Source organism: Mirounga leonina, unplaced genomic scaffold (genome assembly GCF_011800145.1).
Source record: "Mirounga leonina isolate KUSES-001 unplaced genomic scaffold, KU_Mleo_1.0 Mir_127, whole genome shotgun sequence".
NCBI classification, from domain to species: domain Eukaryota; kingdom Metazoa; phylum Chordata; class Mammalia; order Carnivora; family Phocidae; genus Mirounga; species Mirounga leonina.
Genome location: NW_023270316.1, coordinates 58,741,582 through 58,756,997, shown reverse-complemented (window position 1 = coordinate 58,756,997; position 15,416 = coordinate 58,741,582). Strand labels below are relative to the sequence as shown.

The 15,416-nt window shown below is 35.4% G+C and overlaps 1 protein-coding gene across 8 annotated transcripts in view; it reads left to right on the top strand.

Moving 5' to 3' along the window:
- Positions 1 to 15,416, top strand: part of CAB39L (calcium binding protein 39 like) — a 111,063-nt gene that overhangs the window by 32,505 nt on the left and 63,142 nt on the right. For 4 of the 8 annotated variants that reach the window (XM_035003422.1, XM_035003418.1, XM_035003416.1 and 1 more), the window contains one exon: positions 5,813 to 6,009. The exons of the other annotated variants lie outside the window; for them this stretch is intronic. The gene's annotated coding sequence lies outside the window, so the exon portion shown is untranslated. The remainder of the gene's footprint in view (positions 1 to 5,812; positions 6,010 to 15,416) is intronic. 8 annotated transcript variants of the gene reach the window in all.

Sequence of the window (15,416 nt, the reverse complement as noted above, 5' to 3'; positions counted from 1 at the left end):
CAACTGAGCCACCCAGGCACCCCTTGATGGACTAGTCAATTTAATAATGTGCCTTAAAAAATTCTGTAACTAGTTACAATACTTAGAACTAGCGAAGTGATGCAGTAGATACATTTCAAGATGGAATCTAAGTGTTAGGGTACTCAATAATGTGAATATGACTGCTAAGGTGGAGGAGTTAATTTGGAATTCTGCGTAGTTATACTATCACACATAGTGATAAAAATTTTTTTCCACCACATTTTTGTATTTGAATTACTGTAGAATCATTGCTTATTAGTGTACCATGATGTCATTTGGCCACAGCTTGATCTATATGTATCATTTACATTTTTAACTTTCTTCTCTGCTTTCTCAATAACTGAGACACCTCCATGGAACTACATTATTTATGGGTTGTTAAAGTCTCCATCTAATAATAAAACATTAAAATCTCATTCTATGGAAATTTTTCAATTGTGAATTAACAATGTAAAATAGAAGTTTTGATTTCATAACAGGTAAACTAATTTAACATTTTGACATTAGAACTCTCTAATGTAATGGTAGTCATATATGCTTACCAGTACCTTACAAGTTAAATTAGCAGTTAACTGCCAAGAATTATTTAAACTTCATTTATTAGTTTTACTGTTAGAAATTTTGGCATTGTTATTTTGAATCTTTATTAGATATATTGAAAGACAAACACATCATTGTGTTAATGTGTTACTAGAACCAAAATTTTTATGTAAGAGAAGATGAATATAAAATTTTAAAAAAGTAGAGTTGAAACTCTGTAATGATAAATTAGAATTGAAATATCAGTATAAACTAATGACTTTTTAAAACTTATTTGCTACCTTTGATCACTGAAAGGTCTGGAAGCAGTGACATGTCAGTAGCAGTGAGTATGCCTGGTACCCAAACCTCACTAAAAAGCATTAGGGCTCCCTGGAGAAATGACTCATTCCAGATCTGGGACAGAGTAAATACAAAGTGAGGCTGGGACATTTTGTTGAACTAGAAAGCAATAAAAATTCAAAGATTAATGGAATTGTATCAAAAGGATGCAGGAAGTATCTTTAAAGGACTTCCACTGTCCAAATCTGGGAACATTTGCACAATTATTACAGATACCTCTTATATATCATTGCATATCCTCTAGGATTCGCTTTTCTCATTTCAGCTGTGTGCAAACTCTTGTGTATGTATAATAACCACACACTGCCTCATTTCCTCATGTTCTATAAGCCGCTTGCTTTTTGCAGTGTCCATAGGGAAGACCCACACCTGTGCAACCTGGAAGTACAGAGGAGTTAAACTCAAGTGTTAGGGGAATTAATGACCCTTTGGGAAAGCCTTTGATCAATGGAAAATGAAGCCAGTGAGTAAATTTTTCTCCTCCCTTTTCTCCTCCCACCTTAGTGGTGGTCCTGAAATGCAGCTTAAATGGCTTCTAAGAGGTTCAATCTGACAGATTAAACAGGTGGCCAGCTTGGTAATGCATTGTCATATTGGCTCTCCCTCCTTTGCTTTATTCCCCTTGTCCCTCACTCCTGCTCATTGTAATTGGATTACTTTTAAAAATAATATTCCATAAGGCTTTTGCTTCAGATCCAACTTTCTTGGGGAACCCAAGCTAGAAGGATGGCATCAAAAAGAATAATGCCTGGGGGCGCCTGGGTGGCTCAGTTGGTTAAGCGACTGCCTTCGGCTCAGGTCATGATCCTGGAGTCCCGGGATCGAGTCCCGCATCCGGCTCCCTGCTCAGCGGGGAGTCTGCTTCTCCCTCTGACCCTCCCCCGTCTCATGTGCTCTCTCTCAGGCTCTCTCTCTCAAATAAATAAATAAAATCTTAAAAAAAAAAAAAAAGAATAATGCCTGTAATTTATTGAAACATGGAATATATAAAGATTTATGAACCATTTTGAATGATATTCAAAAGAAGAGAAAGACTCACCAAAAATAATCTTTTATTTGCCACCATTGGAAGAGAATGTTACCAGCTGTTACTCTCAAAATTGGTAATTAAAGGAAGCCATTATCATTCTTTTTCAATTAGAAGTCTAGTTGAGGAGAAGCTCTTCTCTACAAAACAAGTCAGCCAATATAGCAGAAAAGAACAGAATTTTTTAAATGACCAGTTTTTAACCCCTGATGAAATGATTGATTTAGGCAAGGATCATCAGTGAAGACTAAAATTCTTGGAGGAAGCTTTGGTGGAAAACTGCATATTTGCATGTTACAAATGATCACTCTATCATGAAATAAATGATCACTAGCTAGTCAAAAAGGAAAACAAGTCTTTTCAATAAATAAATTTGCTATTATTACCTTAGCTCATAGAAGTAGCTTATTTATTATTTATTATTTTAAAGGCTTATTGTATTTTCCTGGTTTTTTGCATGCCTAGTAATTTTTGACTGGATGCCAGACATTATGAATTTTATGCTGTGTGCTACATTTCTAAAAATGCCTTTAGATATTTTTGAATTCTACTCTAGGAGGCAGTTAATTTATTTAGAAAGAATTTTATCCTTTCTGGACTTAACTTGTAAGGTCTATAAGGAAGGACCAGAACAACTTTTAATCTAGGGCTAATTTGGTCCCACTGCCAAGGCAATATCTTTCAGAGTATTCAACCCAATTTCCCATATATTATGAGATTTCTTCACTCTGGCTGTTGGGAACAAGAACTGTTTCCAGTCCTATGTGAATACTGAGAATTCTTCAGCCTGATTCTTTCCATTGGTTCTTTTCCTGTCTTCCGGAGTTTTCTCACAGATGTGCTAATCAGGTCTCAGATGAAGATTTGAAGAGAATCCTCTGCCGATCTCTGGGACTCTTTGCAACTCTCCCCTCTGGTATTCCGCCCTGTGAATTTCAGTCACATTGGCCTTCTTGAATTCTCAACCTTGTCTCTTTAACTCAGGAAAACTACTACGCTCTGTTTGGGCTCCCCTTCCTGCTCTGCAGCCTGGGGCAATAATCACCTTTTTTCCCTTTTCTCAGGTATTACTGGGCTGAGCTGCCTGGTGTCCAGTGTCTAAAAACCATTGTTTTATATATTTTGCCCAGTTTTTAAGTTATGTAAGGCAGAAGAGTAAATTCAGTCCCTATTACTTCATCATATCCTGAAACAGACTACAGTCCACTATAATTGTACTTCTTAATTTCTCTTTTCAAATAATTTTTAGAAGAATGTACTTTTAAATTTTCAAGTATTGGGCACCTGGGTGGCTCAGTTGGTTAAGCGACTGCCTTCGGCTCAGGTCATGATCCTGGAGTCCTGGGATCGCGTCCCGCATCGGGCTCCCTGCTCGGCGGGGAGTCTGCTTCTCAGTCCCACTCCCAGTTTGTGTTCCCTCTCTCGCTGTGTCTTTCTCTGTCAAATAAATAAATAAAATCTTTAAAAATAAATAAATAAATAAATAAATAGATTTTCAAGTATTAATAGGGTTGGTTAAAGCATATTTGCTTATATGTTAAATATTTTTAAAATAATTTAGTTTTCTCATCTTGCTTTCAGAGGATGAAGCTTGTACCATTCCCCTTTGGAAATTTATTGATTTTTTTTGTGTGGGTTAATATATGGTCACTTTTTGTGATTTATTTGCATGCATTTTAAAAAGTGGTATTTGGTAGAAATCAAATATAAACACATACAATCATGTTCGTCAGTCTTAGTGTATATTTTGAATACCTTGTCTTTATTTTGTGCCTTAGAATCATAGATTGATAATAACATCTCCCAGTGTTAAAGTGACTTAAAAAAATTAACCTCGCGGTTATTCTAAGCACCATCCTTACTAATTCTGAATTTCTTCAGGTATACCAGAACACTTTGAATGTAATCTTGGACTCAGGAAGATACAAGGCACTTACTACTAATCACCCCCTGGTGATTTAAGATAATATCTGTTTAATATCTTTTTAAGTAGGAAATAAAACTCTAAGTTTTACAGAACTACAAATTAAAGGAATAATTGGCAGACTAATTTCTAGTCTTCTTTGGTGCCTATTTCTTAGGTGTTAAGAACCAAATTACCTTATAATATATTTAAGTTTTAAAAATCTACTTTAGGGGCACCTGGGTGGCTTAGTCAGTTAAGCACCTGACTCATGATTTAGGCTCAGGTCATGATCTCGGATTGTGAGATGGCCCCTCATCTGGCTCCCAGCTCTGGGCTCCAGCGCGGTGTGGAGTCTGCTTGAGATTCCAGTTGAGATTCCCTCTGCCCCTCTCCCCCTACCTCATGATCTCTCTCTCTCTCTCTCAGTAAATAAATAAAATCTTTAAAAATAAATAAATAAAACTCACTTTAAATGAACCACCTTAAGAAGTACATATTTTTAAATAAATATATGTGTATATTAGGGAATATATATTAAACACATGATATATAGATTAAGAAATAAAGCCAAGCTTTATTTGTTTGCTTGTTTTTCTTAAGGGTAATAACCAATTATTTATAGATTTTTGCCTTGCACATTATTTAAGCTTATATTCTTAGGGATGCTTTAGTTCTGCAGAGAATAAGATTAAAACATAATAGGTCTACTAACTTCTGTCAGTTCTGTAATTGAGAGATCTGTCATCAGAAGAAGAGTCTGAGAATTTTGATTGGAAACAGATAGTGGGAGACTGAGAACCTGAAAGTCTTTGGGGCTATGGGACTGGAACAGAAAACTCTAAAGCAGGCTCTGACCAGCATTCTCACAGGGTCAGCGTGTATTCCAAGCTGAGTTACACTGCCTCCTAATTCCAGAGAATTCTACAAATGCCATCTAAGCCTGTCATCACCAACCATCCCACTCAGTTTTCTACCTAATTCCTCATTCTCAAATTTTTCAGAGATCCATAATTTTAAGGTATTTTACTTTATAATTAATTATACATGTGTAATAATGAAAAAAGTTTTTTTAATACTCCTAAGCCTTTTAAATTCTCACTGAAGAGATATTATGCATCCTGACCAATGTTTGTGTGTGTGTATGTGGAGGGAGGAGGACTTCTAAACAAAGTAATCATATTTGGTTTGCACATAAATAGTATAAGCTGCTCTACTTGATATTTTTGGTGTCAGTATTTTTCTATGTTCTTTGTAATTTTCCCTTTTATAACTGCAAATGTTGGATCTAAGTGTCAAAATATGCCATATTTTAAAATACATTAAACTTTCACACACTTAAGTTATAAATACTTTAATTTTAAAATCTTGCTTTTTGAAATCTGAAGATTAAATTCATGGTACTTGAGTATTTCCTTGCTACACTTTTATTATGATTGGGAATCAGCATCTTCCCTGAGAAACTAACATATTAGCAAATGAAGCCATTATTATCACTATCAACACACCTTTGTTAGAAACTTTTATTTACATTTTAAAAAAGCATTGTCAGGCCATTTTAATCTGTGGACAAAACTCCATACATGAGCAACTATAGGACTGAGAGGGGAAAATGCGGTGAGAAAAATATTTTGTTTATCCCTAGATGTTTTTGGGGGGAGGGAGCAAGATTTCCAATTTGCCTCAGTGTAATTGCTTTACACACATTCTTGTGACGCACAATTGGGAGGGAGGAAGAAAAAGAGGGAGCTGTTACTGTGTGGTATGTATCTGAAAGAGTGCGTTTAAGAGGGAGAGGAGAAAGCAGAAGCAAGCTGGTCTGACCAGAAACAGAACTGCCTGTGACAGATTAAGAGACAAGCAAGGCTTGGAATCTGAGAGCAAGCAAAGAGAGTGGAAATTTACAGCTGCCCTGTGCGAGTGTTCAAGTGATCATTTTCTGCTAACGTTTTCCGGTTGGTAACTGTTACTCTTCAAAGAGAGAGAGAAAGTCAAGACGGGATTGTGGAAACTCCTCTCTGCAGCACTTTTGGTAACAGGAGGCACCCTCTGTTAAATGGAAGATAAAGCTACTTCATGTAAAGTGCTTTGAGCCCAAGAGAGAGCTGTCTTCAGCACCTTACCATGTGTCTACTTTTTGTTGCTTAAACAAGCCTGGACATTTCTATAACATTCGGTGAGTATCAGCCAGGTTATCTATCCCAGTTCATAGAAATGGAATTAATATGGTAAACTTCAGTTTTCATTGAGGTTTTATAGTATTGCTTATATATTCATTTTAAATCATGTTGTTACCTTGTTTCTTTGTGCATGATGAACTGCTGTTACTAGGAGAGGTTTAAAAAAACAACAACTACAAAACAATACTTCTCTGTTGCCTAAGGCACTTGAACCATTACCAACTATTCTGTGTCCATGGAATATCTTATTTTGGAAATGGGTTTTTATTTACAAAGAGTTTCCAAAAATAAAATAGTGGCAGTATACTATTTTTCGTGTTTCCTTTTCAACTGCCTGAAAATTCAAAAGTTACCTCTTTCTGTCTATTGTCAGATTTAAAATTATCGTTGTGACGTTTGGTATTCTCAATTAATTATTATAAGTTACACCATTCTCTCATAATTCAAATAGAAGTGTTAGTGATACCATTAATTAAAAGGACATATGATTTAAACATTGAATGCTTCTGTTAGATCCAATAAGTGACACATGATTTTTTCAAAGTTCTGTAATGAATATAAAAATTAGATAATTTACATATCAAATTTACCATCTGATACAAAATGAATGTACATGGGTTTCAAATTAAGGATTCAAACAGTTATTTTGTTGTTATAGCTGATACCAGGCTCTCATATAACCTTGTTTTTCGGCTAAAGAACTGTTATAGCCATATGCATATATGTATGCAAGCAATACAGCAGAGAAAAGAAAAACTTGTAAAATATGTATTCACATTCCAAGAGCAACTTTATTTGTATAGTATTAACATAGGACATTGTATACTAATTTTTTATGTCTTTTTAAAAAAAGGCATCAGTGGAAGACACGTAATCATTCCTCTGTGGGAGGAGGGAAATATGTATTGTTAGCTGCTAAACTGAGTCACTGCATAGAGATGTACCATTCTAAGCAAAGTTTCTAATTTACTCTCTGCCAGCATCAAAAAATACGTCCTTAGTTAGTGATTCAAGTGAATCCTTTAAGGCAGAACAACTTAACTGAAATGAAAACTTCAAGAGAGTGTCAGTAAACATATCGAAAGGGTTTTACACTGGACATAGTCTATAAAATGGCTGTATTTCCTCTATGTATACAGAAGCCTGTAGAACAGGTTTTGTTTTGTGGGTTGTTTTTTTTTTTTTTAAATGCCTTTCACCTATGTATGAGAAGAAACTCAGCTGGTCTTGGGAAACCTTTTCCAGACCGATATCTTGCACTTAAAATCAAAAGTAAATAAAATAAAGATAATATCACAAACCAACTTTTCTTCTTTGCAGAAGTTCCCATACTCGGTCTTAGACCCATGGAAGATTTGCACATAGCTTCACAATTGTCTGAATAATTTTTTTATTTTAAACTATTAAGTCATTGGTATTACCTTAGTGGTGGCATCATTTCTTAAGCCCATAGGAATGTAAATATGACAGTAAAGAATAAGTCATTCCCAGTTTACAAATGTTTTGTACTTCAGAAGTTTATTGTGAGTGGGTTGTTGGGAATTTGGGACCCATCTTCCCTGGAAAATAATTTAACAAATGATTGTTTGACTTTTATTATAGCCAAAGAATTATTTTAGTCACACTATAGAAAAACCATTCCCACCCTGAAAAATAGTAGGAAATCAATTCTAGTAACGAAACCAAATGTAAAAACAATTATGTTGAATAAAACATTTTTATTTATCCTAGATATTAATGCTTGAAGAAAAGCAGATTTATGAGATGGATGGGTTTTTGGAAGGATGCTTATAAACAGGATTTCTAGGTACTTTAAAGAGCTTCCAAGGTTGATTGCACACCCTGTATGAGATCTAATCTCATGTTACAATTCGCGATTTTTATTTTCCTTGCTCTAGGCTTATTTCTAGCCATTGCTTTTATGTTTATCACCCATTTCTGAAGTCTTTGATTACAGTACTAGTTTTTGCAAACACTGACCTAGCTTCAGACCTCTGCTATAAATTGAGATTGTGAAATTCTAATCTAGAATTATCACTCATTGACAATCACTAATAGTAGATGTAGAAAATTTTAGCTCTGACAAGTGACTGGAGCTGTCAGCAGAATCACTATGAACCTAATGAATGAAGTTACTGGTGATTTCTCCTGGAATAGTAGTCTAGTATTATTTATAATTATAATTATATAATTATTTATGTCTAGTATTATAACAACAAATAAATTAGCAGTTGTATGTCTTCCTAACTTCATGTACTAATTCTATTTTTAAATTATTTCACTAGTTATAATACATTAGAATTCAGGAGTAGTTCCCAAGGACCTGGGTTTCTCTTCTTATAAAAGAGTTTTTATTCCGATGTAAATCTGACTGAGGCTTCCAGATGAATGAGGATGCATTAAAACTTCTCATGAGTTTTCTATTTCTATGTAAATTGTCCATTTTTAGTAAAGATCTCTTTCACACTATATTAATAAAACTTATAAAAACAAAATCATTCTTAGTCATTTTGAACTAAGAAAAAGAATGATCAGTGGAAGTCCTTATTTATACTTTATTGTCTACAGATTTTCACTCATTCCTATAGGTTTTCTAGTGAAATATTTAATTATGGTGCCTTCTAATTACATTTAGCATATGTATTTAAAAATAGAACATTGAGATGCCTGGGTGGCTCAGTTGTTAAATGGCTGCCTTCAGCTCAGGTCATGGTTGCAGGGTCCTGGAATCGAGCCCCATATCTGGCTCCCTACTCAGTGGCGAGTCTGCTTCTCTCTCTGCTGCTCTCTCGCTCGCACTCTCTCTCAAATAAATGAATAAAATCTTTAAAAAAAATAGAATCATTAAAGGATAGAAGACATTGATTGGATGATACTTTGACATACATGCTCTATAATGACTTTGGTGTCATAACATGTATAACTAGAATGATGTGCTTTGTAATTTATTATCTCTGTGAAGGCATTTCTAAATTATGACATTGTCAGTGGGGGGAGAGGTGACTACTTGGATATCACAAATACAGTAGAACCTGTAGGTATACTTTTTCAGTTTTTAAAATATACCTTAAATCAAATCCACCGATTTAAAGAGAATAGTTTAATGAATATTGACAAATGTATACACTAATGTAACCTGCATTTCATTAGTTTTTTAAAAATGAATCTTACAGGCCCAGTTATCTGCCACAGATGCACTTTGATTATATCATTTCTGTGAGTTCTATTTGGAATGCAGATGAAAGAATGGTGGTTCCTGAACTTTTGTGATTTTTTTTAATGTAGTGCTAAGTTTATTTTAATTTTTTTAATTTAAGAGAATGTACTTATGGCTTAAGTTTAAATTAGCAAGCTCTAAGAAAATTTTGGAAATGTTCCTCTCTCACTCATTGTTGATTGTAAAATAAACTTATGTGGAAGGAAAGAAGGCTCATTTTTGAGTTGGCTTTGTTACAGTGAGTTAGAAGTTTGGTTACTTTTTTTTTTTTTTTTAAGATTTTATTTCTTTGACAGAGAGAGACACAGCGAGAGAGGGAACACAAGCAGGGGGAGTGGGGGAGGGAGAAGCAGGCTTCCTGCCAAGCAGGGAGCCTGATGCAGGGCTTGATCCCAGGACCCTGGGATCATGACCTGAGCTGAAGGCAGATGCTTAACTACTGAGCCAACCAGGCACCCTGAGTTTGGTTACTTTTTATAGTTTTACCTATGGAAATCTTGATATTTTTCTTGGCTTCAGAGATAAATTGCTCACTCTCTTGAACTTCTGTGGGAAACCTTTGAAATTAGAACTATTTTTGAAGAGTACAATTGGAGGTTAAACATAAAGGCCTGGAAATACTCATTAGCCATTTAGAGATAGACATTTATTTTCCTTTAAATATTTTAAGGAATAAAAACAAGGGAATTGAATGTCCCAAATGACCATTTCTCCTAGCTTCCCCTTTCCTCTTCCCCTATAAACACTCCTCTGCACTTTTGTCACTGAACATATTCAGATGACTCACTCGAGTGATTGAATTTGGGCCATCTTTAATGACGCTCACACATAAGTTAGGAATATGAAGTATTTTACTGTGTATTAGAAAAGGGAATGCTGCCAAAATCTACTACAAAGTCTACAGGGCCTGAGTTCCCTGGGAGCAGAGCTGAATAATTTTTTTTTGGCTTTCTCTCCAGATTCTGAGCCAAGTTCTACCCTTTATGAAATTTCATAGCCAAAGTAACAGAAATCATATTTGTTTGACTAATGCTTTGAAAAGACATGGTGATCAGATATTCCACAGTTTGAACTTTAAAACACAGTTGTTTAGTCATTAAAAATATTTATGAGAAGGTGTTTCCATTATAAAAGCATTTACATGGCCTATTAAAGTTCGGGAAAAAAAACAGGAAATTTGAAGGAAAAAGAAAATTTAACATCCATAAGCCAATTACCCAGAGACAATCACCATTAACTTTTGTAAATTATTTTTTCTATGCATAGGTTTTGTGTACTTGTGTTTTGTTTGCTTTTAAATAGTTCTATAAGTATGGGGTACTGTTTTTAACAACATTTCCATTTTATTTCACATTCTTTGCAAACATTTTCATAGCCAAAGACTGCATTTCATCAAATCTAAGAAGCCATTGGCTCTAAATCATATACTTTGTATAGCACTAAGAAAGAAAGAAAAAACTTGCTAACTAGGGTAAAATCCCCTCAGTTGTAAGAAACACCTAAATTTCAGAGATGGTAAAATGTTTTTAAAAATGTTACAAAGATAACCCTTATTTTAGTTTATTTTGTTAAGACAGATTGCCAGAAACAAGAATTACTACTAAATCAGAGGTTGTGAATATTTAAGGGTTCTGGATCCATATTCTAAATTAATGTCCAAGTAATATTCCCACCAGTATGAACCAGAGGGAATGGAATCAGGGAGATGTACCAAGGGGGTTGCTTCGGTTGTTTTTTGTGTTTTGGCCTGCGTGGTAAATACACAGGAACTTGTTATGCTGTTCTCTATTTCTTCTTGTATATGCCCCATATATTTTAATTAAATTAAAATACCTAAGGGAAAAGTCCTATTGAAGCATTTTGATTAGCTTGATGGTGTCACAATCCACTTGTGAGCCAACTGCTGTAGCCAGGGCAGTGGAAGGAATACTCTGGTTATGGCTGGGTCATGTTCCCACCCTTTGGGTCGGGTGGGATGGGAAGTAGAACAGACAGGTCTATCACCATGAGAAACAGGGACCAAATAGCTACCAGAGATGTTCTTTTTCTTTTACTTTTCTGATTCAGTTAATTTCTGCTTCTATTGCTATTATTTCCATCCTTCTTTTCTTGGAGACTTTTGGGACGGTTTCCTTTTTAACTTGAATTTTTACTTATTTTTATTCACCTATGAATTAATGATAATTGTAGATTCTCACCCTCCCACATGTCCTACCAACAATATCAAGGCTTCCTTTCAAGAATTATTTCTGATTTTTAGGATTTATTTTTTGAACTCTTGTGGGCTTGATTCCACCTCATCTTTTTATAAAATTTTTAGTAAGCATACATAATCTGTTCACACATAAATATGTTGGCTAGAGATTCAATTATGAGGCTATTGACTCTCTTTCAGAACTCTGTAGGTTTTCTCTTTGTTCTGATGACATTTAGTTTTATGGAAGTTCAAAGGCAACTTGATTTTTATCCTTTGTTGTTGTTAAGGTCATTTTGGAGGAATGAGCTTTGACAGTGTAATGTTTGTTTCTTTTAAAAGCCACAAGACACTGAATTTGGGGGGTCACCATTAATCTCAACTAGAAGAGCTCTTTAAGTGACTAGATTTAGATCTTTTTTCTGCTTAAGCTGTTACATCTTTGTTGCTTCTGCTTCATTTTTTAGATTTTTCATTCTTATTGTTGGCTTCCTCCACCTCCTCCCATTGTTGTGATACCTGTTCTCATAGGATAACTTTATCTTTTCCATATCTCTGTAATATAAATATTTATAGGTGCTCAGTAAATATTTTTTGAATGAATAAATGTAGCCTGATTCATTTTTTTACCTTTCAGTTATCCTTAGTCAATTTTCCATGGGGTCATTTCTGCTCTATGAAGATTTGGATTACCGTGCTGTATTTGGGGTGTTATCTGTGTATGTGTGTATAAGTATTGGTTTTTGATCTTTTATCTGGGCCAGCTTTTAGTTTAAGTCCTTTTCTTTTTTTGTCAGTTATGTCTGTTCTGTCTCTTACAGAGAACTAATTTTGAAAGCAACCTTTCCTGTCTAAGTCCACAGGGCATTTCTCCTCTTTCTTGGGCTACTCTCTCTCTCTCTCTTTTTAAAATAGAACCTATATTATTTGTTGTTTATTCTGTTTACTCACTCATGGAAAAGTACAACAGGGTAGTGTCAGCCTTGGGCATTTGTTTGCTGCATGGCCCACTGTCCGCGCTACGCTAGAGGGCATGTTGATGTGCACAGCCTACATAGTTTTCAGTCTCTAAGAGGCATTCCTCTAGTGTCAGTCTTTTGAACTTAATATGCCATCTTCTCCTGTCCCTGCTTCCTGCTTTACTGAATGTAACGTATATTCTAAAAAATCTGAAGTAGACTTTATGGAAAAATTCCTACTACCCTTTTATCCCCAGAAGGCACCATTTTCAGGACTCTGCCATTCTTTTTGTCTCTACCTTAAGCACTTTATCTTTGGCCATGATAGTAGGAGTTAAAGATTTAGAATGGATATGGACCAGTGATGACTCACTTGGAGCTCACTGTATATAACCTAGCTAATATCAAAGGGTGATGCTCTTTCTTTAAGAACCCACCCTTACAGTATGGAGGTTCCTCAGAAAAATGAATAATAGAGCTGTCATATGATCCAGCAGTTCTACTTCTGGATATTTATCAGAAGAAAACAAAAAATTTAATGTGAAAAGATATATGCACCCCCATGTTCACTGCAGTATTATTTACCAAGAAATGGAAAGAACCTAAATGCCAATCAATAGATGAATGGATAGGGGCACCTGGGTGGCTCAGTTGGTGGAGCGACTGCCTTCAGCTCCGGTCATGATCCTGGAGTCCTGGGATCGAGTCCCGCATCAGGCTCCCCGCTCAGCAGGGAGTCTGCTTCTCCCTCTGATCCTCCCCTCTCTCATGCTCTCTCTCTCCCTCTCTCATTCTGTCTCTCAAATAAATAAATAAAATCTTAAAAAAAAAGAATAGATGAATGGATAAAGAAAATGTGCTCTATATGTATAATTCTCTGATAAATACTAATTCACCCATAAAAAAAGAATGAAATCTTGCCATTTGTCAATATGGATGGACCTTGAGGACATTATGCTAAATGAAGTAAGTCAGACAGAGAAAGAAAAATATTGTATGAGCTCAAGTATAAGTGGAATTAAAAAAAAATAAGCTCATAGATACAGAGAACAGATTGGTGGTTGCCAGAGGTAGGGGTTGGGGGTGGGTGAAATGGGTGAGGGGGTTCAAAAAGTACAAAGTTCCAGTTATAAAAGAATAAGTTCATGGGGATGCAATAAATAAAATAACTAGTATTAACGTAAATATAATGTATCTGGACTTTCTCAAAATATTTGACAGATTTGTTTTAATATCTTCATAAATGAAATGGAAAAATGAGTTAAATGATATGACTAGGTGACTTCACAGTTAGTTAGATTTTTTTAAAAAAGAATCCCCTCAATTTATAGATAGAACAAATGACACCCAGACAAGGGTGATAATTTCTGAATCACAGTGGTCAATTACCAACTCAGAACCAGATGGGGGTTTAAGTACCTTGTATTTGTTTAGTAGGTAGTACTGAGTGCCAGTTGGCTCATGTTTTAAATGACTAATGGAGTAAATGATGTGATTGGGGTGGATGCACATGCAAGTGTCCTGCATGGTTGCCCAGGGAAGTAGGAAGGGCAGCCCCGGGTTTGAGGGTAATGCAGGAATGTTTTCAGTCTGGGGGTGGGGTGGGGCTGGTTATGGTCCGAGGAGAACAGAGCAGTTAGAGTTTCACCTTAATTTATAGGGGATCAGGGGCTGGAACTGCATACTTTGAAATATAGGTCTTGATTTCCCTCATAATATGGATCCCAGAATTGAAGAATAATGATCTATGAAATTTTATTTTATTTATTTATTTTTTTAAAGATTTTATTTATTTATTTGACAGAGAGAGACACAGCGAGAGAGGGAACACAAGCAGGGGGAGTAGAAGAGGGAGAAGCAGGCTTCCCGCAGAGCAGGGAGCCTGATGCGGGGCTCGATCCCAGGACCCTGGGATCATGACCCGAGCCGAAGGCAGACGCCCAACGACTGAGCCACCCAGGCGCCCCGATCTATGAAATTTTAAAAATTATTAAACTAATTTTATATTACAGTTATTATAGTAAATAGATACACTTAAAATATGAAAATAACAAATTCAAAAAGGAGTACTGTATTGAGAGGCATTATACTGTGTGTTTTTCCCTCTGCCATATAATCCCATTGCCCCCAAAATGTTTACTTTCTCTGTTTAATAATAAGCTCCAAAGAGCAAGGATTGTATTTTTCTTGTTCATGGCTCTTCCCAAGTATTTAGCAAGGCGCCCATGCTTAGTGCTTACTCAGATTGTTTGTTCAATGAATAAGTGAATGAATAAATGAACAAATCAACAGGCAAATAAAAAGCTGGGAGACAGCAATCTGGGAAATGGTGGCTAACTACCATGTTAACATGGGAGTCCTGAAAACATTTGTGATATTACCAGAATTAACATTAGAATTAGCTTGATACAGTGAGAACTGAGCAGAGCAATAGGTAATGGACAAAAATCATGTCATATCATATATATGATACCGTATTCTTATTTGCACTCTATTTTGATGTCAGGGAGCATTTAGTTGAAATTCTGAGTCGATTATCTTTTCCTTAGTGCAGTAGAACTACGTGAAGAAATAGAACAATTACACAAATGCATTTAGCCTTTAAAAAAAACTTCTAATGCTAAGTACTTGAACATTAAATATTTAACCTTCAAAGAATAAATGTATATTTTTTTAAAGAAAAAATGTGTAAGTGATTCAAGGACCAGATGTGTCTAGGACATTTAATTAAGACAATATCATGTCTCAATTACTCTGACTTTCTCTTTTGTGAAATAATTCATTCATTATATCATAGAACTTTTTGTAATAATAGCAGCTAAACATTATAGAGTACTTTACTTATACAAGGCCCTGTGCAAGGTGCTCTACTTACCTTTAATTCTCACAACTCTGAGAGGGAGATGTTATCGTCTCCATTTACAGATGGGATCACAGAGCCTTAAGGGGATCACATCCTGTGCCCAAGATCACTTAGGTAAGAAGCAACAGTTTGCTTGCTCTGCCCAACTATCTAACGATTGTTTCAGCACC